We start from the raw sequence: 23,107 nt of genomic DNA, 5'->3' as shown, positions 1-23,107 counted from the left end.
TGGCTGAGGAGCTGGTCCCACAGCCATGCTGGTGGGGTGGCACTGCATGAAAGGAGGCTGCCCAGGGGAGGAGATGGGATGTGACCTGAAGAGATGAGATCTGTTAAAATCCCTGTCAACCTGAACTTCATTTTGCACAAGAGGCAGGCTCAATACCATGCCACAGGCACAAAACCCTCCAGCTTTTGTCCCCTCCAATTTGTGGCACCAGCCAGAAGCTGAGAAGGTGGAGATGCACCATGGAAAAGGTGCAAGATGCACTGAGGTCGTAGAGAACAGCAAAATCCCTGACCCAGGCCTTAGGTAACTGCAGCTTGGCCTCCACGACATCTTTGCATCCTTGCCCTGTGCTGGACAGCTGGTTAGGGTGCCTGCCCATGCCAGATCTGATGATTGCTTTCTGCAAACAGCTTATCCGCAGAGAACTGGACTAAACCCAAACTCATTTCATGTGGGTCACTGCCCAAGAGGACGGCAAGTAATGACTTCTCATCTCTACACAGGCTGGATGCAAACCACTGATCTACAGCACCAGTCAAACTACCCAGTTTCCTCAGTTAAAGGACATCTCCTTCCCACCAGTACCCCCCAGTGACTGTGTCAGAACTATCAGAACTATTTCTCCCTGCAATGCCTACAGGAAAATTCCCTTTCAGAGGCTCAATTATACAGGAAAATCTCATCAACTGCCCATGTGAGTCAGCTATTCCCCTGAATCCTAACAACCTTTTCTGCAGGAGCTGTTTGGGAAAGGAAAAGAACAGAAAGACAAAAGGGTTGTGTCCTAAATAAAAACATGTATAACCACTTGCCAAAAACAAACAAACAAAAAACAAACCAAGACAAAAAAAAAAAAAAAAAAAAAAAAAAGGAAAGAAAAACACATTTAGCTTTTTAAGGCAGTAACGAGCAGAATGGCATTCAGCTTCAAGGCTATGCAGGCAGGTCAGAAAACCCTCCAGAGAGGAAGAACTAGGCCACAAAACTCCAACATAGCTGCTAGAAACTGCCTGTATTATCCAAAATTTGTGGGTGAGGTCCCTCTGATGGCGGAGCTGGCTGGTTGCTCTCCTTTGCACAGTTATTTCTGTCTTCATGGGCTGTGGGAAGCAGCTCTAAGCTACCTGAGAGGAAGACGAGATGTGACCAGGATGCTGAGCACAGCAGGCTGTGTCTTCACCTTCCCCAATCGATCTGACAGCCAGCATCAGGCTGCCGAGCTGGAGAAGATCGCCTTGTGCAGAACCTGGGAATGTGGAGAACAGCAATCCACCTTCTACATGCTCTTGGATCTGCTGGTACCAGTTCTTCCCGCTGGCCTATTTATCTGCCTCCGAAACAGGCAGGCAAACTCCAGCGTAGTGAGGGCTGGCTTAGGCAAACAATTTTATGGAGGAAAAACTCTTGGAGGTTATTTGTCCCTACCCTCCCCAAGGGAAATAATCTCAATATTATGAGCAACAGCATTCCTGAAGAGAACATGCAAAAACCTGGAAAATGCATGATTTTCTCATCAGAAGCAAGGTCATCTAAACCCAGAGACGACTACATTCAATATTAATATCTCCCTTTCTCCAAGCAGGGTTTGAGCCTCATGGTAACCATCAGTTCCCCAGAGAAATGTCTTCCAGTAACTTTGATGTGAACTAATTAAGTTTGCACAGCTAATAAGTGCCATCTGCCTGCCACGATGCTCCCTGAGACTCTGCAGGCTGGGAGAGGATGGGCTGGCTCATCTCGTGACACCTGCTGTGCCAGCACCCTCGCTCTGCATTCCCCTGCAGCTCACAAGTCCGACAGGGATCCAGCAAAGGGAACACAGCACAACCATGAAGATGGAGCCCTGGATGGATGCTCCCTCCTGATACGTGTGACCGTCTTCTTTGAGCCTCAGATGATTCTTATTTCCAGGAACTCCATTTGTTTCTGCTGGTCCAGCCCTAAGCCTTTGTGTACAATGCTCTAATGAGGTCTATTCCACTGCTCCAAAACGCACATCGACCACACCGCTCAATTTATTTCTACTTGGAGCGTCCAAGATCTAATTCTCAAAAAAGAGTTTGAAAAGATCTATTAAGAGCATAGCACCAATTGGTAAACAATGTCCATTTCTGGACCGGCCCTGGCAATCCAATCAGCGAAGGCATTTCAGGACACCGTGTTCAATATCGGAAAATGAAATTGCTTTGAAAAAATCCCTCCTTGCTTATTTGCCAGATAATGACAGAAGAGCTGATGCCAAGCACAGCCAATCTGTCCCAGCGTGTTCAGAGAGATAGTCCTTATGCTGAGGCATCCTTTTTTCCCCTCCTCATCTGCCTGAGCACATCCCACCCATCGGTCCCCACCCTCACCTGGGCCCAGGAACACCCCGGAGGCTCCTGATCTCCATCAGGGCAGCAAAATTCCCTGTGCTGCATGACCAGGTAAGCCGGTGCCTTGTTTTTCTCTCTCAGTACAAAAATGCCCTGAATTTTGCACTTTCCTCTCACTGGAGGCAAGGATATGTTGTTGTCTTCCCCTTGTAAATATTTGCTGCTGAAAACCATTTGTAGTGTAAAATTTCTCTGAGGAAAAGAAGGAGCTGACTTTCTGTTGTATTTGGTACTATTTCTTGTGTCATCCGTGGTCTTTGCTTACTATTTTTATAGGTACTTTTAAGAACTATTGGCTGCTTCTCTGCATGCAGAAATATCAAGATAAAAAAAGAAGAAAGGCAAGGCAACCCAGCAAGCTAAGCTCAGAGAGGTAAGCCTCATTTGGGGAACTCCAGGCTCAGCTCCCTGCTGTGTCAGACTCCCCACATGACTGCTGCCCACCTTATGACCAGATTAACACTCCCGATAAGGGTACAGCCCCACACACCCACCTACAGACCCCCAAAAAACCTGGAGTGGGTCCTTCACCAGCAAAGCCTGAAGCAGCGCCATAAGCACAGCCCATGCCTGCCCTGCCGCCTTCCTGAGCACTCCCTCATCACACCTCACACTCTGCCCCATCCCTTCCCCCATGAACTTCCATATAATAACTGAGAAATTTGACAAGCCTAACTTTAATCACGTTCTAACCCAGGTTGGTATCATTAATCTCACAGCCTCTGATGGGTAATTTAATTAGGGTGCATTTGTAATGAATTACAATCATCATTTAGTGCTATTGTTCCTAACACGAGCAGAGGGGAGTCACAAAACTGGCATCATTGATCTTCTTAATTGCACTCATACACTCTGCAAGGCACCCCCAGCCCCAGCCTTTCGGCACTGGTTTGATGGATGCAGGAGCACACGGGCACCTGGAGCCCCTCGCCAAGCCCAGCAAACATCTCCCCACCAGCAGCTACCTGGCCTGCAGAACGGGACCTTTGGCAGAGCGAGTGCCAAACCCTCAGCAGACAGCTCAGACAGAAATATGAAGCTGGGACAGAACCTGAGCATCTCTTTTAGCTCTCTTTCCCACCAGCTGTGGGTATGTGATACAGATGTTAAGATACAGCCAGACACCGCACGTGACTAAGTGGGCCAGAAGTATCCCAACAGCCCTCCCAGATAACAGATACTTATCCAAACACGTTCATGTGATGGATACACAGCCACACCAATGCCACACACACATGAAAGACTGCAGTCATTAACAACGTCCTGATGGAGGCAGAACAATGTGCCACAGAGCTTTCAATCTCTCTCTACAACACAACACCAGGAATTTCCAGCCCCAAACGTCTGTCTCCGGCCGGCTCCTTCGCTGCTCCACGCAGGATGCACGGCAGCGAGTGCATGTATTTATTTCAGACATGACTTCAGCCTGCAAAATAGGAGCAATCTGGCGAGGTGGCCGAGCGCCAGCCCATCTCCTCGGTATCTCCGTGCAGAACACACGGGCTCTTCACCGCACACATGCGTCGTGGAGGCCCCGTTCTGGTGGGCAGCCCAACCTGCTTTTAAACGAAACCTCTCTGAGGAGCTGCTCAACTTCTGCTGGTCTCGGCGAAGTGTTTTATTCAAAGTATAACTGCTCGTATATGTAGGACTGGAGGAAAGCAAGCCCTACATCTCTCCTCCATGAGGGTGGCCAGAACCCCTCTCTATGTGTTTGGGAACATCAGTCCCCAGTCTGAAGAAGGTTTGGGTTTCCAGACCCCTGTGCAGGCAGGAGGAAGGGCTGTCCCCCAGCTGGGACACCGGCTGGCTGCTCAGGCGGCATTTCCCTGCAAGAAGGCAGGAGCGAGGTGAGATCTTTGACAGCAGAAGAGAAAATGATCGGTCTGGGTGAACAACCCTACAGCGAGACCTTGCTTCTCCCCACCTCAAACATCTTCTCTCAGGCTTTAGAGCAACTCCATGTGAATTGAGTAAAAAGCTTCCCAAAGTGTTTTGTTTTGTTTTTTTTAATTTCAATTAATTTTGTCAGATATCATGAAGAACTATTTCCTACATACGGAATTTGCCTTCAGATTGAACAATCCCTGGGTGAGGCACAACACTGTTTTTTGGCAAACCTCTTTTTTTTAAATAAAGGTTTGAAAAGGAGCTTATCAATTTGGACTGGCAAGCCATACCTCTGTGCCAGCAAAATGAGCAAGGAAAATTATTAAATACAAGTGTAAATCCTCCGTGGCAGTTTAATACGGTGAGGGAATGAATCGACGTGGCTCAGAGCAAAGGATAATCGCGCCTCTGTGATTTGTTAGTGCTCTTTCCAAGAGTTAACGGAACAGTTGGATAAAGAAAATCTGTTTAAAACATTTTTTAGACTTTCAAAAATTTATTATAAAACTCCCTGAGAAAAAAAAAGGGGAGGGAGGGAAAAAAAGAGGGAAAAAAGCACTCCCATTGTTTAAATCTGAGCGAGTGATATAGAGGCCAGAGCACGAGTGAGCAGTCCCTGGATCATGAGGAGGCTGGGGAAAGCCAGGCCAGAAAGGCAGCCCCACACTCCTGCTGTCAGGCAGAGCTTTAATATTCCTACATGGTGGATCTCAGCAGCAAAATCCTCTGCTGATGCTCTGCCATTTGGGCTGCTGAGAATGAGAGGGGGTAAAATGGAAAGGAGCAACGCCTCGCTGATTAGGTATCCCATTAGCAGGTAAAATTCATCCTAAGTAAAGTGAAATAATGGGTGGTTTGATTATCTAAATATGTTAATGGTGATTTAAATAGTTAGAACCACTCTGAAAGGAGTTAGAAATGACAGCGGATGCATTCAGGGAAGTCAGTGCGATGGGTAACGATGAACAAGAAAGCAGACAACACTGGACAGTACTGAACATAAAATAGGGAACAGTCTGGAAAATACAATAATGCAACTTTTTTAATTAGTGGCTTTTACTTATCTGAAGTACTGTGCACTTTATTTAAGATAGGCCCAGGAGAGTACTGAAAAGCACTAGAGAGGAAAGAAAGAGGCTTCCATTTAAAAAAAAGTAGAATTTCTGAGAAACCTGTAGAAAGAGAAACAAAAGGCTCATAAAAGACGTCTATAAAATAGAAAGATTATAATAAAGGAAGAAAGGGCAGTGCTATTTGTTCTGGAAGAGAAGAACCTGGGAGAATTCAACTGAAAAAATAAAATTTAAGCACTTTAATTTTAATGCAACACGTGTGTTAATTAACCTGTGCACCTACCGCTGTAGGGGAGCAGAAGCACCGAATTTAATGAAAATTAGAACAGACAACAACATCCCATTTTGCAAATGGCATTTCTGGCATCTCCATTTTGCTTTCAACAAAGCAGTACGGTCAAAATAAACCTCCTTTTAATCACATTATTAACAATGCAGTAACCAATCAACATTTCATTAAGTTTTCCTAAGCTGAGGACTGTTCTGTGGCAGCACTCAGTGCAGCCAAACACATCTGAGTTACTCCTTCTGGGCCAGGTCTTGTCAGCTCTGCCCCTGCTCTGCTGTAAGCACAGGGCAGCACCAGGACAGCCGTCCTGTCCCTGTGTCCTTCCTGCAATATGCAAAGTGTGGCTGAATGTAGGGGAAACGTGTAAATGTATTCATCAGTAACTTCATAAAACCCTTTCGTCATACTGCACCTAAAGGCTGGGACACTGCCAGGCCAGAGACACACTGCAACTTCACACAAAGTTTCAGGCAAAGTTGTTACTTGCTCCTGTCCCCTATCATTTTAACAGTTCAAAAATACACGGTAAAAAAATTCCATTTATTGTTGGCTTGCTGGCCAAGTGCAGAGTCAGCAGTTTTGGTACGTATCATCAGCACTTCTTTGTCACTCACTCTTCTCCACCTGCTTTCATGCAGTGAGTGAAAAGGATGAAGTGCCTTTTTTTTTTCCTAGCAAACTGATTGTAAAACCACTTAAAATTAGCAGAGGTATGCAGGCAGGTGCGGCCCTCAGCTGCTGCACTCGAAGGTGAGGGGGTTACAAGCTGGCTCTGCTGCTCCCTGGGACTTTCATCCCCTCAGCTTTGTGAAATCCTTGTTTTGAAGAGCTGACATCACTCTCTGCTGGGACTGACATGTTTCAGGGATGCACTGGTAAAAGCAGGGTGCTCAAGAGATGCACTATCTCAACTGTATTTTTGCTTTTGTAAACAAATTTTGGCCTCTGCCATCAGGGTGGGATAACCGTGAAGCTGCTGCTGCTGCTTGAAATCTCAGCTGTAGCATGGAAATAGTCTGCTATGAGTCTGAGGAAAAAGTATTGGCTGTAAAACAGCCAGTGATAATAACTGGAACAAGAAGTGAAGCATCTGCAGGAGGAGACTCCACCAGAGCAGTAGCCATGCAGTTACAGATGGACGTGGTAAACTCGAGCACGAGCAGCTCACGGCGCTGCGGTGACCCAACAGGCCCGGTAGCTTTGGAGCACGGGTAAGCTGATTAGCTCTGGAGAAGGATGATGGCAGAAGCCATCAGCTAAGCTTGTTAGCCGCCACACAAAGTTGGTGTACCTTGGAAGCTTTGCGAGTGATTAGCTTGGGGTGGGAGGCGGCAGGGCCTGCTGCAGCGGCTGAACAACCCAGAGCAGTCGGCGTGGGCACGAGCTCTACACGCAGCCGGCATCCAGGGCTCCATCCGCCTGGCATTTATTTCAAATGCAAACCAGAAAAGCAGAAGAATCCAGTCCAATGAAAAATGACAATGGTTTTCCACCTCCCTTCAGTCTACACAGCGATGCCCCACAGCCATTCAAGAGCAGCAACTCCTTTCTCATTTGGGAAGCTATTTCCAAGGGTTTACAGCCCTAAACATCTCTGTTTCTTGTGTCAGGACCCCACTTCAGCTGACTAGATGAGAATATAACTATCACTTCAGGTATTTTTCTACAGCAAGTGCATGGTTTTGTCCCATCTTTAAATGGCTCATACAGCTTGTAACAAGCTGCTTCAGCCCCCCGAAAACTGCACAAACCTACTTCCACCCAAATGCCTGCCCACAAGCCAAAGCAAAAAACCAACAATGACAAAACAAACAAAAAAAAAGCAGCTCTGGTGTTTCTGCCAACACACTGTGGCTTAAGTCTGTACACATTGGCTTCTCTTTGTTGTTTCTTTTTTTTCTTGTTTCCATAAAACTAGGCTGGGACGTGTATATTAAATATTAAAAACGCGAGTAAAATAAATATTATTAAAGTTTTAATCACAAAAACACAGATTATTTAGGCTGCACATGGCTATAAGGGTGCAGCAAATGACTATGAGGGTGTAGAAAGTTAATTCTCTAGGGTACAACCTAAGAGAGAAAAGAAGTGCTTCAACTTAACACCTGTTCCAAGCGCCTCACTGCTAAAGTTCATTGTGAATGCATGGAGATATCTTAGGTATTCATTAAATCTGTGTGGTTAATCTGCTTTTACACAAAACTGAAATAGATGCATAAATTTCTCCTGTCCCAGCATTGCCAGCATTCTTCCCTTTCTGACAAGCTTTGCAAGACTTGATTTGATTAAAAACTTTTAAGAAAATTTCCATATCCTGTCGTCAAGGCGTTACATGAGGATCCTTGTTTTGGTTTCAAAATAAAGAAACTTCACAGTTGCAGAAAACATGATGCAAGTATAACCAACAGCTCAAAAACCAGATGGCAAATAAAATTATCTCAAAGCACATTGTTATTTTTTACATTGCATTTACAATTTTCAACACTCAAATTTGGCAAAAGTGCTGTCCCTCATTTTGTGTAGGTTAGAAGTGAGATGCAGCTGTCTGCTCACTCCAGAGTTGAGTATTTACCCCCAGGTAGGGTCTATTTATGTGGATTTTACCAACAATTTATAGTCATCTAGAAACAGACGGGTTTTATGAAGAGTGCTGGCACAGCCTCCACTACAACAGCACTGATAACATCTTCTGTCTGTTCCCACTGGACTTCCTGATTTGATAACTCCTTTGGCAAAGATGAGCTGGAATGTTGGGACCTGGGATATTAAAACATCTTTGAGCAACCCCCCTACTTCCCCAGTTGCTTTTTTGCTGCACGTAGCAATAAATCTTCCAGTCCTGCAGCCAGGCACTGGGATACTTATTACTTTTACTGTATAGGGTACTATGGCTTTAGGAAGTATTAATAATCCATCATTAGAGATGCTGACACCAACCTGCAGGTACTCGAGGCTCAACGTCTCTGTGTGACAAGGATGGTGATGAGCACAGGATGAATGCATAGCTAGATGAGACAGAATGTCACCCACAGATATAATCTCCCTTCATCCCAAGAATTTACTTTCCCTCCTGCCCATTCTTTAAGAAGCATTCACACAGCGAGATTTCTAAAACCAGATACATGCCCCAGTCCCTTAGCAAAGCAGGGCTAGGAGCTAGAAAAACAATTCGTTTCTAAAACCTGATATCCATCAGCCAACCCCACCTCTCTGCCCTATTAGCTGCTCCGACCAAAGCAAATAGAACTGTTCTCTTTCCCAAGCTTGACTGCACAAAGATCCATTAGATATAAAAAAATATATCTAAATGAGAAATGCAGCAAGAAGAAATGAGTTTAGGCAGCTCCTCCTCTCTGATTTTGACTATAATAACTATGTCCATCTGATGTGAATTCATGGCTGCACATCCTCAGCATAGCTCATTTTATCCGCTTGCTTCAAACTCCTCTTCCAGCTGTTCCTCCCTCTCCTCACGCACCTTTCCAGGCTTAACACAAATTCACTCTTTTCTCTTAACCATCATGACTTTCTCTTTAAACATCCCTGCCTTAACTCAGGTACTCCCGGCAGCCAGAGACCCCCCTTGCTCTGAGGAAGGCAGCAGTTTTGAAGCCCAGAAGACAGCTTCACCCTCGAGCTCCTCCCTGCTTTTCCCTACGCTACCTTTCCAGCCTGGAAGAGGCCTTTTGGGAGCAACCCATGCAGACATTAACACATCCTCCTCTCAAATCTTTCCAGACGCCCTCCTGCAGAGAATGCTACAAAACTTTGGCAGTCGATCAAGGCAGGCAGGTGACGAGCAGGCTCTGTCCCTCTTCCTCTTGCTCGCTGCCAGGTTCCTGCTGTGCCCTTCGACCTACCTCTACTGCCAATTAACAAGCTAAATGAACCAACAACCACACGTGTAAGCTCATGACACTGTGCCAACCACCGCCTTGTCCATTTGCTCCTGTGCTGCTTCTTCCTTCAGCGCTCCTCTAGGTTTTGCTTTGAGACTGCAGGCTTTTCAGATAAAGCATCTGCCTCTACTTATTTTTCATACAGGAGCCAGTCCTAATGTTGTTAATAATAGCAGCTAACCTTTGACTACTAAAGCATTAACAATGCCACCCATAAAGCTATGTCATATTTAGTGAGTTGTCAGAGCAGTAGCATCATTAAAGAGCACAAGCACATAACTAATGTACGTAAAACACTGCGAGAGATACGATCAATAGGTTGGTTGCTGATTTATTCCCAAACTGACGGAAGCAAAAGGGCTCTGCAGTGTGAACTGCTGCAAGCAGGGAAGCGAGGCAGGGCAACACGCTCAGGCTGTAATGGTCCTACCACCTGGCTGGCAATAGCGAGCTCTGGTGAAAGCAATGAATGTGGTTTTTGAAACCCAAACGACTCCAATGGTCTGGGGAGTTTTGCTGGGATGTCATTGACCACTTTCCTATCCATCACTCGCACCAGGGTGTCTCCCTATTAGCCCTAATTCTTCCTCTAGCTTTTCACAGAGACCAGTGATTTTATGAGTACCCTCACCCTCTTAATGATTTCTGCCTGGATTTGCAAGCTTTTTTATCCCTTCTCTTCTTGTTTCACATCAGAGAAACGTCAAGACTTTCGCTGCCTAGTGTTAGCTTTGTGTCTGTACTCGATGTTCTCACTGTGCTCACTGGGACCCGCAGGCTTTATAATTAGGGACAGGATTTGAGCAGCACCAAGCACACTTGCAAGGATTTTCTTCAAAACCAAAAGGAAACTTCCCTACCTCTTCCCAGCACAAGCACTCCCTCCTGCTGCAGCTCTGCAGGCTAAAGATGATGGCTAAAGAAGAAAGCACTTCCCTTCCCCTCCCCGGCACAGGGCACCCAGCTTGCTCTCCACGGACAGAAGCCTACCAGCGAGGGCTGCACTTCCAGGCTGCAGGCTTCAGAGGTTTTTCTTGGTGTTGCATTACCCAATCTCTTTGTAGACAACCAGGGACCGCAGCAGCCTGGCTCCCCGCAGAGCCAAGAGATCTGCGAAGCTCCTTGGGAAGGCCGAGTCCCTCCTGCACCAGCAGGCTTGACCTGGTGAGCCCCGAGCTCGTGCCCTGCGCGCGCTCCCTCCGGCCCCTTCAGCAGCTCGTGCCTCGGGAAGGCAGGACCTGTTGATTTCTGCAGTTTCGGGTAAGTGTGAATTGATGAGCTACTTCAGGAAGCTAATATTAATTCCTGGAATAACGTGTCAGGGCTGCCTGGCTGATTACCCCTCATTCCTGTCTGCTTACAAACAATGATTACAGTCTAATCTCAGCACTCTTGGAGGAGCTGCGGAGAGTACCCTTCATCTAGTGTAATTACGTTCCAGCTCCCTCGGAGCTGAGGCTCTTATTCACTCCTAGCATTATCTGCAGACTAATCTAGTCAGCTGGAATGGAGGTAAAAATTACTCCAAAGAGCTGTATTAAGCTCTTGCTCTGGCTCAAAAGCCAAGTTAAAGAAACCAAATTGTTTTGTGATGGTCAGACAAAGGCACAGGGTGAAGGAGAGCTGGATTCAGCATATGGCAACAGCAAGTGTTTGCTGGCACTGCTGACAGTCAGGGCTTGCCTTTGCACAACTCAATGAACCCTGTTTCTTGAGCAAAGTGCTCAGCCTGCTGCATTTCCTTCAGCCTCCAGCACGCTCCCGCCCATTCCCAGCAGGACGGATGCTCCGCAGGCATCTCCAGAAGGTCTTTGAGCCTCGTCACAGTGGAGCTTGCTCATACGGCTCCCCAGGTGGCTCACACACACACACATCAGTGAGACCTCCCACGGCACTGTGAGACAGCAAGTGTCACAGCATCATCTCAGCCTTTTGAGTGTGGCTTAGCTGTTTCCAGAACTTTTGTCCTAAATATCAAAGCCCAACACAGTATATTCCCGGTTTAGTCCTGATAAGGCTTCCAGGCAACTTCATTTTGCCTAAAAGCCACTTTTGGGTAACCATCTACGTCAGTGCCCTCTAAATCCATTTTCTGATTACGTTATTTTCTCCAAGACCTTCAAATTATGATTTTATTGTAACTCTGTTTCCCTTCAACGTAACTACATTCTAGCAGGACATTAACATTTCCTGGCTCTCCCACTTAAAACACAGTCTCATACCTCCTCGTCACCCAGGCATTTGGCTTGAATGAAAGACTTTTCCCTCCTAGAGCAGCACCTCACTGATGACAACGGGACAGGACAATGGTGATGTGTCCCAGCAATCACTGTACCAGCTCCCCAGTGACCAGAGCGTGCACCTCTGCACACTGTTTCTTATTCAGTAGTGTTACAGTACCTGCCAGATGAAGCATGCAAGAATCTACTTGCACACATTGTGTTCACATTTTGCCTTTGCTGGGGAGACATCTGTAAGCAGCAACCCCCCTTGTGAATGAAGCAAGGGCACGTTCTCCAAGGATGGCTGGAGCACACTCATTTTAACTGCAGTAATTTGGGAAGTAAGACATCATTCCCTAAAGCCTGATCTCCCAGAAGGCAACCCGATACCTGAGCTGCCAAAGGTCCTGTGTTTTAATTAAGTGTTAAATCTAGTTATTCTTTTTTTAAATCTAGTTAGATGTTTCTCCTTCCCACAGTGCCGTCACTCTTTGCCGGGCTGGAATTCAGTAAGGAGGACAGTTAATTAAGATTGAACAACAGTGTCTAACGACTTCTATTTAAAGCTGTTCATAAAAAAATAAAAATATTACAAGCCCTTGGAAATTACCTAACTTTGGAAGCTAACAGGGCACCATAACAGCATAAAACAGGATGGTCCTGCACACTCCCACCTTGCAGGTACATCATCTACCCCAAGCAGAACAGTGGAGCAAAGCACCCACCACTGCCACACCAATGTGTATGTTAAATTGCAGTCACAGTGAGAACACCATAAAAATAACAAGGTGTCCCTGGATGTAAGGATCAAAACAAGTACTGGCAGCATCACCGTTAAGAACAGTTTCATGTAAAATAATCTTCAGGTGCAGGAGTAAAACAGCTGCTTCTTCCTTGTGTGGAGGTGTGATCTCAAGGAAATAGAGAAGAAGCAAAAAGCAGGCCTGATGCGATGGGGCACACAGAGGAGACAACAAAATGAGACAGTCTAGAAAACCCAGCAGCAGTCTAACCAAAGCAGAGTCAACCCAGGTCTCAACAGGAGAAGGTAACCTCACCACGAGTGGCTTGAAAAAGGAACTGAGGATAAGAGAAGGAGGGAACGGAGCATTAGCTCTTCTGTTCTACCCATTGCAGTACATCTGTACATCCCAATGCTTATGTTTATCTGCGGTATTTAACAACGTGCAGAGAGGCTACACCAAGACATGAGATAGAATATGCCGCTTCCAGATCCTGCACTGATCCCCCACACAGATCCAGGTACTCCATGAGTAAAACACACAGAGATTTCAACACGTTACTGGTAGATGGCAATCACTGGAATTAACAAATAAATTAGTAAAAAGGCTGTTCAAATATTAACCTAATTTAGCACAGAAGAGGAGATTTAGTGCAGCATTAACCTCAGAAAGACCTTCTAAAAACACATCCTGGAAGATGTGTGCTCACTACGCCCACTCTCCAAAGCATCTCTAATGAGTCTCCTCCTACCTGGTGTCTGGGATCCGCAGGGAACCCCTCGAGGTAGCTTGGTTCCAAGTCTTGGCTGCTGCTGAATGCACAGACTTGGAGTTGTTAGCATTGCAAGGGGGAAAGTATTATTTTTCTTTTCCTTGCTGGCAGAGAGGCAGTGACAAAGACTATCCATCTCTGTTCTTTGTGAGCAAGGATCACACCTGATTTATTTTCTCTGCAGCCCTATTCAAAACACCTGGGCTCTGACTACTCAGGCTAAACCCTGCCCACCTAATAAATAGAAACATGAGAATGAAGCCTCATTTCATCCTCCTGTTTGAAGTTAGCAAAGGGACGTGCTGAAGGGAGTGCAGCCTTCCCCTCAGAGACACAATGGATTCCCCTGTCTACGATGAGGACACACATTTACCTCCTTGCTGTCAAAGCCATCCTAGGTGTCATTTCACTGTACAGCTCTCCCTGTAACTTGGCAACGCTACCCACTTCGTAAAATCATCTGAAAGCTCCCATATCACATCTCTTATCCTTAGAGGATCATGAATCACCAGGGTGGGATAATATTTGAGGACCTGAAAGTAGTGAAGTTGTTAAAAAATAAATCAGCCTTAAAATTGGATTGTGTATACCAGTGGGCAAGAAAGGAAAAATATTGTAGCCTGACTCCAGAAGGTTTTCAGGAGCAATCCTGACAATATGAGGCCTGTAAAACTTACTTCTGTACCAAATAAAACTAAACAAGAAATTATAACTCCCTGGGTGAAAATGATACTAACAAATAAAGGAAATTACTCCTCTCCTATCTACTATAATTCCCTAAAATTCTTATGGGAAAAAAGAATTCCAGAGGATGAGGTTTAATTATTCGGATTTTCAAAGCCTGTGTGGCAAAGTACCATCAATAAGGCTACCAGAAAACAGTCTGAGCAACGGAGCTAGGGACTGAGTGCTATTACAAATCTAGAAATTAACTGAATAAAATGTGAAAAAGATGTGTAACACACCATCAGCATTCAACATTGCAAAAGACTACACTGGCATTCCCTGAGGATCGTTTTTGTCTAACGTATTCCTCAAGCTATTTGCATAGGAGGGTGAGCTGTGATGTGGTGAGACTGCATATCACGTTATTGGTTTGGGAGCCTTGAGCTGACCTTGGCTAGTTTGCCTCCTAGGAGCACTAAAACGCCTTGTCTTCAGTGCGTGCCATCGAGGGAGAGCTTCTCTTGCTTTAGTTACGGAAAATATAAAAACACAGCTGTTTAGCAGTTAAGGAGAAACCTAAGAGAAAGCACAGAATAATAAAGATATTTACTCTTTCTTGCAAGATGTGAAGGAAAAGATACCCAGAGGAACTGGATGGCAATTTTGAACAGATACAAAAAACCCCTGAATTGACCTCTGGAGCTCACTGTCATGAGCTCTCCCTCAGATCAATAGTTCAGAAAAGTCCCAAACTGGATTAGATACATTCATAGCCTGCTAGTGGTGAAACACATTTACCAAAGTTTATGAAAAACATCTTTTATAAAGATGCCATGGTAGTTTCTTAGGTAAGGTTATGCCACGATGTACTTTGAAAATTGATAATATCTTTTTCTGTTTGAACAAGCCTCCCCTTACCTTGCAAGCAATAAAAATGAACACTTTAACAGCAACTTGTGCACCAAAACATTGGGATACCTTGACGCAGTAGCAGAGTAATTACTGCTCCCTTCTCACAGATGGGGAATGCGAGAGTGAAACAGTCAATGGCCGAGCTGAGTTGAGCTCTGGATGTTCCCAGATTTTTTGGCTACATTTGCCAACAGGCTACTGTAACTGCTGATCAATGTGAAAGAAATACAACAGCAGAGCAAATCTCAGCATTGAAGAAGAGCATCCTCAGCTGTTCTCTCCCCCTCATCCATCCCAAGCACGGTCCAAACCCGTGGGCAGCTTTGTGCTGCAGTGGAGGGCTCCCCAGGGAGCTCAACTTGCTGGAAGCGCGTACACCTTTGGGATACGTAGAGGATAAATACGAACACTGTGTACAGGAAAACTTTCCAAAACCAATTCTATCAATTCCCTTGATTCCCTACGGACCGTGACCTGCATAAAGATATTTACAGACAGCAGAGGATTGGCAGGCTCCAAAAGAGCAGAAGAGCCGAGATCCAACTTGTCCAAGAGCCCCAGCACTCTCCCATCTCACTATTTTTATGCCAGGTTGAGCCCAGTGGGTCTTTGAGGTTGAACCTGTCCACTGTTGGGAAGCAAGTGTTCGGAGCAGCATGTGGATAGCTGATGAAAGCCTGACCTTCATGGCTTGCTTTGCTGTGTCGAGCCAACCCTGTGGCCAGCCACCAGCTCTCTCCACAACCCGGCCCCTCGCCTCCCTCCAGGTGATCACATTTGCTTTCCAAATGCTGGCAGACACACGTCCTCCCGCTGAGCTGCACAATCCAATGTCTGCACACATTAGCTTTTACGATTTAAAGAAAGAAAGAAAAAAAAAAACTACATCAGAAACAAATTTAACTTTAAAACCTGTAATGGCCTGAGGAGTCTCTAGAGTGAAGTAGGGGGAGGGAAAGGGGGAGCTCAGGTTAATAAAAGCTGTTAATTAGAGTCAAATTTGCTGCTTAATGTGTCAAGAACTAGTGAGTTACGAGTTAATCAAGTGCTCTGAGTTCCTTGGGAGAGCAATAAACCCAAAGCCTGAAAACAGAAAGGGAAGGACAAGGTCATGGCATTCAGGTAAGGTGTCGAAAAAAACAACTTAACCCTAAGACCCAAGCAGGGAGCATCCTAACAGAGGTCAGGACTTTCCCCACGCCGAATATCTTGTTGTACCACTTAGCATCAGCACCCCAAGACTTTTACTGTACAGTCAGGTTCAAACGTGCCTCCTTTCATTTCTTCCTTTTATCTGTACTAGTTGGGACTTTTATAATGTGCAACAAAAGGCAGAGAAAAGATGGGTAACTCTTCCAGCCTTTGATTTTTTGTTTCCACTGTTCCCTTTCAAGCCATGTTGCAACAGCCTATAGCAAAAGGCAGAAAAGAAACATGGAAGCGTCGGAAAGTATCTATCAAGCCCTGAGTTCAGGATCCTGCATTCCTTGAGCAAGAGCTGAGAACAACATCTCTCTGCACCATGCAGCAAAGGGAGCTGGCACAGCAGGAGCTGCCTTAAAGAATAAATTAATAAAAACAGCAGAGAAAAGAGAGTGAATAAAGCTTGTCAAGAAATGAAGGGTTTTGGAGATTGAGCCTTTCCCACATTTAAATGCATCTGGGAAAGAGAAGGCAAATGATGGGTGATTTTCTTTTGCCATTGAACTATGGAAAAATTTAATCTATTTTCACTCCAATTTACTCTTTGCAAGTCTGGCCTAGATAGAGTACATTCTTCTTCCCTGCAACATGCTAGCCATCATCACCATTTCTCAGTGATTGCAAAGAGAAGAAAAGCTGCAGTTGCCATGGGATCTCTGCCATCGCCCAAGAGCTCTCCCAGTGGGAAAAAATAGGAAACCAGAAGATAAATATTTATAGCGCAGGATTCCACCAGACTTTCAAACTTTCACAAAAACATTAAAAACATTTTTTTGACTGCAGAGGGACAGCAGCAGTTATCAATCCCGTGCCAAGCACACACACAGCTCCAATAAAGTTGTTAATCGGCTGCACGTCATGCATTGGTCAGTGGCAGGTCTGCCTTGCAGCCTCTGCTTACTTTAGGGGGCAATCGCGCTGTCCGGAGGCTGTGGAGACAACACGGAGCTGGGGACTTGGCACGGAAAGGAAGAGAACAGATGTGGGTGGATTTCATTGCAAAACGCAATTACCCACAGCCCTGATCACTGCGTTATACACAACATATTCCTGTAAATATCAAACAATGGGAAGTGCCCTCTGTGCCCTTGTGGACAACTTGGGTGTTTCTCCAACTATTTTCCGTGCTGTAACACTTCAGCACTGCACGCAGCAGTCTTCAGAAAGGTGGGGAGCATGGAGGATTGATTCACATATAGCAAAGTAATCTTTTTAGGGCTAATTTTCTTGTTACCTCTACAAGATCCAGGTCCTGAGGGAAAGCAGAGCCCAAAGCTAGCCCTGGATAAAAAGATTAGTTTCTTCTGCATTAAGATGCTTGTAATGATTCAGCAAGTTAAAGCCATCTTTCTACCAACAAGGAGTCTGTGGTTCCTCTATAAGCTGGTAGTTCAAAGTGACAAATAAAATAAAGGAATTTGACAGAAGTCATTACCACCTACAAAGCTGTTGTACATTTGTGAGAATAAATGGGTCAATTGTGCCCCAAACTTGCAGTTTTATTCAGCTGGGAAAATAATCCCATCCTTCTTCCTGAAAAGAAACCTACAATTTTGCCTTCTCTAACAAGCATTTCACCTGAAGCATTAGCAGTGAGACTAGTAAGAGGAAAGGCAGTGTCCTCTGTAGCTCCCAGGTACGACTGTCACTTCCCAAAAGGCAGGTGAAAGCCACTGAGGACAACCAGACCTGTTAATGGGGACAGTGACCAGCCACCTCCTGCCACCTACAATATTTCAGACTCCCTTAAAACCAGGCAGTTCCAATAAGCTCCAGGAGAAATCAATCCTCCGCTCCAGCTGCAAATTGTTGCTGCACAGAGGAAAATAAATTATGGAATATCTCAGCAAACAATTTAGGGTCAGAAATTTTTCTTTCCTAACAATTAGCAGAGAGCCTCACTGCACCTCCTTCAGCAGCCACCAAGCGTGCAGGGAAGCGGAGAGGGTCGCAACCTTAATTCTGGACACAAATTGGGTGCCGGTTCTCCAATGCTGAAAAGGGGAGAGGAGGTTACGGCCACAGAGTAATGAGCCAGATTACACCGCAATCAGGGAACGGAGACGTGAGCTGGAGAGACGTGCTGAAGGCAGGGAAAACATTCCTTAAATTAAACTCCTATTGTTCACCTGGTCACTGCCTCAGCGGATAATCCACGAGACTCTGAGCTCCTGCCAGGAGCCACTGAATCATTCCAGAGCATTTCTTTCCTACCTATGGATGATGCAGCAGCCTAAGTGCACTCGAGTTTTCCCCTTCTTTCAGCCATACACAAGGGAAGTAGATTTTCTGCAATTCCTGGGAATGTTCTTGCCCTCCCCCTTTTCCCAGTAAAATCTGCTCGGTGTTTTTTAAGGATGAAGGGGTGCAAGCTGCATTGCTGAGACATCACGAGTGCAGTACCTGACTCCTCAGCACTTTGTGCATCATTAGAGCGAGGTTATTAACAGGACCGAGGGGGTTTGAGGGCAATGAGACTATCGCCTGCCTGAAGGATGATGTGTGACAGTAAGGCAAGCAAATGCAAATCTGCAGAGGAAAAATGCTCCATTTATGAAACAAATTAGAGTTTCCTTCCTTTGGGACAGCCTGTGCAGAGCCTTACCCATGAAGATGATGTGGTAGTAGCAAAACATTTTCCAAAGAAAGCTGCAGAAGAGGAATGGCATGAAGATGGCAGGACTCCTCGCCCGACACCTGACCCAGCTTCCACATTGACAAACGCCAATACAAAAATACGAACACAGCAACAACTGGCAACTGTAGGTCTCAGCACCTGAGACTGTGAGAACTTGGGAAATGTTGCCTCAGAATTAATATAATGGGATCTGAGATCTTCATTCAAAAGACCTTCCCTAAGACTAACGGCATTCTATATACAGTACGCTCTGATGCTAAATATATCCCATGCCCACTGAGAAAAGCAGCGAATTGATCTGAGTGCTATCTTTTACTCCACTGTGTGCATCAGTTCTTGCTTCTTTCTTCTCACTAACACTGCTGTAAAGTGGCTGGCACAAATTTACATCAAATGAATATAATTACAGAGAAAAATACATTGTATTAGCTAAATGCCTGTCCTTTCTTTTCTTTTCCTGTCTTCTGTTCTTTCCCTCTTTTCTCCTTCCTTTTTTTTTTTGTGTGGCCGTTTTGTTTCTATTTTTCTTCCCAATTCATCATCTCTGTCTTTCTTTTCTTCTGGTCTTTCACCTATTCCTTGTTTCAAGTCCAAAGTTGATTGCTTTCCCTTTTTCCCAAGTTTGATTGATTTATACTGCACTTACGTAAACAATTTTACACAAAGCATACAAAGTGTAGAACTCGCTGCGGAATATCATGAGCACTGCTCCCATCCGTGTAGGTAAGCGGGGGGGGGGGAAAAGTGAAGTTAACGAAGTGCTAAATTAAGTAAGAATCTCTTACATCATACTTTGAAGCTTGCCAAAATCTGATGCTTCAGATGTACTGCAACAACAATTTTCTAAGACAGGTCCTTTGCAAGCAAAAATTTTTATACTTTAATGTCAGACAGGAGAAGAAATACAGATTCTCCTGGCTGATCTAGCAGGGACCAGGGGAAGAGGTAACCTTTCACGCAAGCAGACCCCAAGTCATCAGACTGATGCTACTGCACAATACCCAGAACAACGTGGTTGTTCTTGTGTACCATGGAAGAGAAAGGGAAGGAAGGTGAGGGAAGGTATTTACTTTTCAGCTCGTCTGAAACACCTGCAGGACTCCAGGCAAGTGATCTCTGTTGAAATTCATTGTGTTGCTCAATCCATCCTCGCTTAATTCATCTCGTGGAACTCTTAAATGGTGCCCAGGCTGTAGGCTGGCTCTCTACAGAGATGGGAATTACATTCCTAATTACAAGATATGGTGCTGCCCTAATAATAAGTACTGTGCTCAAGAAGTCTCCACCCAGGAGGATGAGTTTTGACCTCTTTTAATAAAGGCTGGAAAGTAGTTGATAAGAACATTAAAGGAAGTCACAGCCCCAGAAACCATGCGTTCACTTGCTCTGAGCACTTTGGCACTGGCTGCAGAAATCAGGTTTTGCATGTAGCTCACTAGTCTGAGCTGGTGAAAGTTGCCTGTCTCCAGTGCTGTAACACAGATTCTGTGCAGCAGCACAGGGAGATGTAGAAGAGGAACTAGGAAGGCAAACGTTTTCCCTCCACAATATTCACCTGTGCAGGGTTTTACCCCACACTCTTCTAATAGCCCCAAGGCAAGAAGAGCTCAGCAGGTCCACTGCAGGCATTGCTGGAGAAATGCACCCGACTCTTTCATGTGTCTTTAGCATCTTCAAGATGGGCCTTGACAACCCTGGGAGGTGTGTGGATGCTGTAGAAAAACATGTTAGCCCCAAAACAAGCAGGCCTTGTTAAGCTGCCGTTGTTCTCCCCATGTTTCCTTCCCAATGGCACCTCTTGCCCTAAGAGCCTTCTCCCTCCTCCTACTGGCAGCAAAACACTGCAGTACTCTCGAGCTGGGGACATGTTTTCTTCTCCAGCACAGATCTGTAGCATTTAACAGCAAACCTTCAATTATCACAGCACATGACCGTAAAACTTGCTCAACTGGAAATGATCAGCTGTTTCTAACCTTGCCTTCAGTCGTCTTCTTTCTTTTGCCCCCAAAGCCATTTAAAATAATATTCTCCTGAACCTCTGCGCTGCCTGCCTTGCACAAAGTTAAACCATAAGTCAAGATGATTAAAACTACGTGGAAATATATACATCTCCTTCAACGTTGTACTGGGAGCGAGGCTCCTAACAGGACATCACTGCACATTACTCCTAAGGCCAAGACAAGCAGCAGTTCCCAGAGAACCCACACGTTCTCCTCTTTGTGCCCAAAGACTTGTACACAGCCATCAGCCGTTGCCATTTGGGGCCGTGCCTCCCATGTGCATAATGGGAGTCCTTAAAATGAACCCCTCCGATCTGGATTCCACCTGCTTGGGAGGGAAAAAAAAATATCTTGGAAATACATAGCAACAAGAAACTGGCAGGACAAACTCACACTCCCACTGTGCCAAATTGCAAGTTTAGTAATTCTGTTTTCTTCCCGCTGAGGGGAAGGTGTCATTAGCTGCTGTATTTAGAGCCACAGAAAAGGTTCTTGGAGCAATCCCCAGCCTCTCTCTGAACCAGGTGGCTGATGACCACAGGAGCTCTCTGCAGCTGGGGACCTTCACCTTCATCCTCCTGCAGTCAACACTTCGGTTTTAATGGAAAGGAAATAAGCGGGGCAAGTGGCACAATGTGAAGAGAAACCCTCAGGCGATGTCATCCACCTCCAGGCTGAAATTCATCCCTGCATCAGGCCGCTTTGAAGTCCCCACAATGTATAAATCACTCCTGGGTGCTTTTAACTCGAGAATAGCTCTCGTTCTGGGAGAGGATTTCTCCTCTAGGATGGTCTCTGTGGAGTACCCATTGAGCCAAATCCTCATTTCTGAGGATTAATATAACGATGCAAAGAATCATCCTCTTACTGTGAGACAGGGGCGAGCACAAACGCCTTGGAAATACCCTGAGATCGCACACATGCGAGCTTGAGCCTCGTCTGCTGGCAATAATCCTCGACACTTTGGGGGACATCAGCCTATCTGAGCACAAGGAGACCTCCTGCTGATGCAGACGTGCCCATCTTTCTGTGAACGCCCACGCTGTGAACAGGAGGAGGAACAGCACGGTGCCGTTGTGTTTGCTGGATGGGATTTTGAATAAAAGGAAGACACAAATCCATGGCCATAGGTGGTCTTTGTGATCCACGCAGAGAGGAGGGAGAAGATGAGGAATCGCCTCCTTCACACGGAGCTGAGGATGGGAACGTCCTGCTGCTTCCAGCTTTTTTGGGTTGGTTGAAATGAAGACCACCTGCACTGCCTGAGAATTGGGAAAATCTGTGCAAACATTCATGATTTATAAGCTAGCTGTCCAGAGGCAAACTGCCTGGAATCCATTAAGGGGAGAAATCCCAGCTCCTTTTGGCAGTTGCCTGGCAGAGGCCTTCTCCACTGACACAAAGCGAAGGGAAAAAATCACTTTCATTTCTAATTAATCTTCTGGTATATAATACTTTTAATTCAGAGAAGAAAAATCTGCATGCTCTTTGAGAGAGGCGGGAAGGAGCCAAAAGCAAGGCAGAAAGCTTTGGCATCGTGGCTGCAGTTTAGGCATTTCCCTCTTGAACTCCTCTGCAGCAGGCGAACCTGCAGCCCATTGCTTTGCTCCTTGGACCAGGAGCAGTTTGTCAGCAGGGATATAACACGCAGCACAGCCCCCACGATGCTGCAAGGGGCTGCTTCGGAGATTAGGTCTGGGACTGTTCGTGTACAGACATGGCTATTTACCCTCAAAAAGGGAGAAGAAAACCCAGGCAATGGTAAGTGGTGGGGGGAAGAATTCAAAAGATACGTTGGAAAGAAATAAAGTGGACTCTATTGGATAAAGCAAGAGGAGATGAGCAGAAGGGCCCAGGGACAAGGAGATCCAACACATACATTATCTCTTCAAAACAATAATCAAAAAAAGTTTATTCCCCAAACCCAAATTTCCTAGCCCTTCTTTCTCCTTCTAATGTCTCTCTTCCCTGCATTCATTATTAATGCCACTGGGGGTACAGATTTGCACTTTGGTTTCTGAAAAATTAATTCAATGATTAAAATTTCAGTCCCTGAGTGATGGAAGCAGCTCAGGCAAGCTGGAGATGCCCCTCTGCAGTTTGAAGGCCTTTGGTATGCTGCCCGCTTACTCCCTGCATGACAAGCCTCCCCGTAGGCCTAGCTCAAAGGGGAATGATCTGGTAGCAAAATATGTTTTTAAATTAATCAAGTTCTGCTTTTGTAGAGGAGCCACTTCAGTTTAATACCCTATCAACACTCAATACAATGCGGAGAACAAACCCCAGGTTCCTCCAAAGCTGAAGTACTCGTGGCTTTTTCACAATGCCCTGGGTGAGAGAAAATCCTACAATGAATGTAAATATTAATAAACACTACATGTCTCAGTCACTGACCGTAGGCCGAGACACTTCCAGGGTGGCTAAT

General features: G+C 45.5%; 1 protein-coding gene and 1 long non-coding RNA gene across 4 annotated transcripts in view; one reads left to right on the top strand and one right to left on the bottom strand.

The window, feature by feature from the left end:
* MAD1L1 (mitotic arrest deficient 1 like 1) overlaps positions 1-23,107 on the bottom strand; it is a 347,666-nt gene that overhangs the window by 51,065 nt on the left and 273,494 nt on the right. The gene's annotated exons all lie outside the window — the stretch shown is intronic.
* On the top strand, positions 1,764-4,307 carry LOC116495188. The gene is made up of 3 exons (XR_004253930.1): positions 1,764-2,426; positions 2,652-2,748; positions 3,235-4,307. It is a non-coding gene; the product is annotated as an uncharacterized LOC116495188 (long non-coding RNA).

This window comes from Aythya fuligula, chromosome 15 (genome assembly GCF_009819795.1).
Source record: "Aythya fuligula isolate bAytFul2 chromosome 15, bAytFul2.pri, whole genome shotgun sequence".
Classification (NCBI taxonomy): Eukaryota; Metazoa; Chordata; class Aves; order Anseriformes; family Anatidae; genus Aythya; species Aythya fuligula.
This window is presented reverse-complemented; position numbering and strand designations above follow the sequence as displayed.